Source organism: Scyliorhinus torazame, chromosome 1 (assembly GCF_047496885.1).
Source record: "Scyliorhinus torazame isolate Kashiwa2021f chromosome 1, sScyTor2.1, whole genome shotgun sequence".
Lineage (NCBI taxonomy): Eukaryota > Metazoa > Chordata > Chondrichthyes > Carcharhiniformes > Scyliorhinidae > Scyliorhinus > Scyliorhinus torazame.
Window position 1 is genome coordinate 135,874,398 of NC_092707.1, and position 4,260 is coordinate 135,878,657.

The following is a 4,260-nucleotide window of genomic DNA, read 5'->3' on the forward strand; positions in this document are numbered from 1 at the left end:
AAGGGGGAGGAAGGGAGTAGGAAGAACAAAAGGGAAGATCTGCAATTGGGTTGACAGCAGGAGAGGTCTGTGCCAAAAGATTTCATGGTACGAAAAGCAAAGGGAATGGTAACAGTTGTAGCAAAGAAACACAGGATTTGTCCAAACTGAGTTTAAATGTCAGAATAATGAACAACTCCATCCAAAAGCAAAGCCATGAAAAACAAGATTAAGAACGGGCTCATACAAGCAAAACATAATCAAAATGGGAGACGAAGTTCATGGTCTAAAATTGTTCAATCCAGGGGCTGTAAAATGCCTATACAAAAGAGGTGCTGTTCCAACCTTCACTGGAACATCGTGGCAGGCTGGGGACAGAGATGTCCATGTGAGAGCAAGGTGGAGAATTAAAAATGAAGGCAGCGGATAATCAGGGTCAGTTGTGCAGACTGAGTGGAGTTGTTCCCCAAAGCAGTGACCCAATCTCCATTTGGTCTCCACAGCACACAGGAGGCTACACTGTGAGTGCCGATTAGACAGCTTACTAGATAAAGTAACATAGAAAGTAGGGGCAGTAGCCCATTTGGGCCCTCGAGCCAGATCCGCCATTCAACATGATCATGGCTGATTCTTTATCTCAACACCATACTTCTTTCTTAAATATATTCAGTGACGTGGCCTCCACAGCCTTCTATGGTAGAGAATTTCGCAGATCCACCACCCTCTGAGTGATGTAAATTCTCCTTATCTCAGTCCGAAATGGTCTGCGACTGTGATCCCCTTGTTCTAGACCTCTGAGGAAACAACGTCTCTGCATCCAGTTTGTCTAAGCTGCAGTGAATAGAGCCAGGTCGGCCCAATCTCGCCTCATACAATAATGCTGCCATCCCAGGAATTAGTCAGGTGAGTCTTTGTTAAACTCTCTCTATGGAATGTAAATCCTTACTTTGGTAAAGAGACCAAAACTGCACACAATATTCTAGGTGTGGTCTCACTAAAGCCTTGTACAGCTGCAATAAGATATCCTTGCTCCTGTACTCAAATCTTCTTGCAATGGAGACCTACACCCCAAGGTTCTAATAGAGATAGCTGAGGAGATTGTGAAGGCATTGGTGGTGTTCTTTCAGAAAGCACTGGAGGATTGGAAAGTGGCTAATGTAATACCCCTGTTTAAGAAGGGAGGGAGGCAGAAGACAGGAAATTATAGGCCGGTTAGCCTGACTTGGGTCATTGGTAAGATTTTAGAGTCCATTATTCAAGATGAAATCACGGAGTACTTGGAAGTGCATAATAAAATAGGACTGAGTCAACACGGCTTCGTCAAGGGGAGGTCATGTCTGACAAATCTGTTAAGAGTTCTTTGAGGAATAACAAGGAAGTTAGACAAAGGAGAACCAGTGGACGTGATTTATTTAGATTTCCAGAAGGCCGTTGACAAGGTGCCGCATAGGAGACTGTTAAATAGGTTAAGAATCCATGGTGTTAAGGGTAAGATCCTGGCATGGATAGAGGATTGGCTGACTGACAGAAGGCAGAGAGTGGATATAAAAGGGGTCTTTTTCAGGATGGCAGCCGGTGACTAGTGGTGTGCCGCAGGGGTCAGTGCTGGGACCACAACTTTTCACAACATACATTAATGATCTGGAAGAAGGAACTGAATGCACTGTTGCTAAGTTTGCAGATGATACAAAGATCTGTAGAGGGGCAGGTAGTATAGAGGAAGCAGGGGTCTTGCTGCAGAAGGACTTGGACAGGCTAGGAGAGTGGCAAAGAAGTGGCAGATGGAATACATGTGGAAAAGTGTGAGGTTATGCACTTTGGAAGGAGAAATAGAGGCACTGACCATTTTCTAAATGGGAAGATGGTTAGGAAATCAGAAGCACAAAGGGACTTGGGAGTCCTTGTTCACGATTCTCTTAAGGTCAACGTGCAGATTCCGTGGGCAGTTAGGAAGGCAAATGCAATGTTAGCATTCATGTTGAGAGGACTAGAATACAAGACCAGGGATGTACTTCTGAGGCTATATAAGGCTCTGGTCAGACCCCATTTGGAGTATTGCGAGCAGTTTTGGTCCCCGTTTCTAAGGAAGGATGCGCTGGCCTTGGACAGGGTCCAGAGGAGGTTCACAAGAATGATCCCTGGAATGAAGAACTTGTCGTATGAGGAATGGTTGAGGACTCTGGGTCTGTACTCATTGGAGTTTAGAAGGATGAGGGGGGGATCTTATTGAAACCTGTAGGATACTGCAAAGCCTGAATAGAGTGGACGTGGAGAGGATGTTTGCACTTGTAGGAAAAACGAGAAGCAGAGGACACAATCTCAGACTAAAGGGACGATCCTTTAAAACAGAGATAACGAGGAATTTCTTCAGCCAGAGGTTGGTGAATCTGTGGAACTCTTAGCCGAGGCCTAATCACTGAGTGTCTTTAAGACAGAGATAGATAGATTTTTGATCAATAAGGAGACCAGGGGTTATGGGGAGAAGGCAGGAGAATGGGGATGAGAAATGGGGATGAGAAAAATATCAGCCAGGATTGAATGGCGGGGCAGAAACGATGGGCCGAGTGGCCTAATTCTGCTCCTATGTCTTCTGGTCTTCACATATCGGGCGAAATTCTCCCCCAACGGCGGGATGCCCGCCGACTGGCGCCAAAGCCGGCGCCAATCAGACGGGCATCGCGCCGGCCCAAAGGTGCGGAAGTCTCCGCATCTTTGGCGGCCTAGCCCCAACATTGAGGGGCTAGGCCGACGGCGGAGGGATTTCCGCCCCGCCAGCTGGCCGAAATGGCGTTTGTTGCCCCGCCAGCTGGCGCGGAAATGCGGCGCATGCGCGGGAGCGTCAGCGGCCGCTGTCAGTTTCCCAGCGCATGCGCGGGAGCGTCAGCGGCCGTTGTCAATTTCCCGCGCATGCGCAGTGGGGAGAGTCTCTTCCGCCTCCGCCATGGTGGAGGCCGTAGCGGAGGCGGAAGGGAAAGAGTGCCCCCACGGCACAGGCCCGCCCGCGGATCGGTGGGCCCCGATCGCGGGCCAGGCAACCGTGGGGGCACCCCCCGGGGTCAGATCGCCCCGCCTCCCCCCCCCCAGGACCCCGGAGCCCGCCCACGCCGCCTGGTCCCGCCGGTAAATACCAGGTTTGATTTACGTCGGCGGGACAGGCAATTCCTGGGCGGGACTTCGGCCCATTCGGGCCGGAGAATCCAGCGGGGGGTCCCGCCAACCGGCGCGGCCGGATTCCCGCCCCAGCCCAATCTCCGGGAGCGGAGACTTCGGCGTGGGCGGGGGCGGGATTCACGGCGGCCAACGGCCATTCTCCAACCCGGCGGGGGGTCGGAGAATGACGCCCATCATTTGCCTTTTTAATTGCTTGCTTGATCTGCATCCTTGGTTTCAGTGACGAGTAAATAGCTGCTTTGCCTTCAGATTTCCACCCTCCTTCAGTTCTGAAGAGAGGTCCTTGACCTGAAAAGTTGGGCGGGGTTCTCCAATAATGGGGTTATGTCCCCACACCCACGAGAAAACAGGCGCAAATCACTCCGGACTTCTTTCTTCAAAGTCTGGGGTGATTCTCCGTTTTTAAGGGGGCTTGCAGGGCCCCGTATCTGCAGCCAGAGCTGCGGCTCCACACAGCTCTGGCTGCCGATACGGGGCCTTGAACGTCCGGCCAGTGGCGGCCGCGGGTCCACGCATGCCTGCAGCGGCGGCTCCACGCAACATGGCGGACCCACACAGCGGGCCGGCGCCGAAGAATTAGGCCCCCCCCCCCCAATCCAAGATCACGCCTGCCTGCCGATTGGTGGCCCCCAATCACGGGCCTGGCTGTCATGAACCCCCGGACCCCCACCAGTACGGCCACCTCAGCCGCGACGCCGAGCTCCCGCCCGGGTGGAACCATATGTGAACCGCGCCGGCGGGAACTCGGCCGGTCGTCCGCCGAGAATTTCAATGACCCTCGACTGGCGGCGATTCTCCGTTCACCGGAGAACCACGGGAAGGCGTCACGGGTCCGATGCCCCATTCTCCGCCTCCACGTTTGCGGCGCGGAGGCTGGGAGAATCCCGGCCGTTAACTCTGTTTCTCTCTGCAGAGATGCTGTCAGACCTATTGAGAATTTCCAGCATTTTCGTTTTGATTTTGGATTTCCAGGATCCCCGATATTTGTTTCAGTGAGATTACATACATTTGCCATTGTGTCACTCTGGGCAGAGTACTTTTCTTGGAGTGAGAGGGAGGTAACACTAGAGGGTGCTACGCAAATCATTAAAGTTTTGTTCGCTCTTGCCC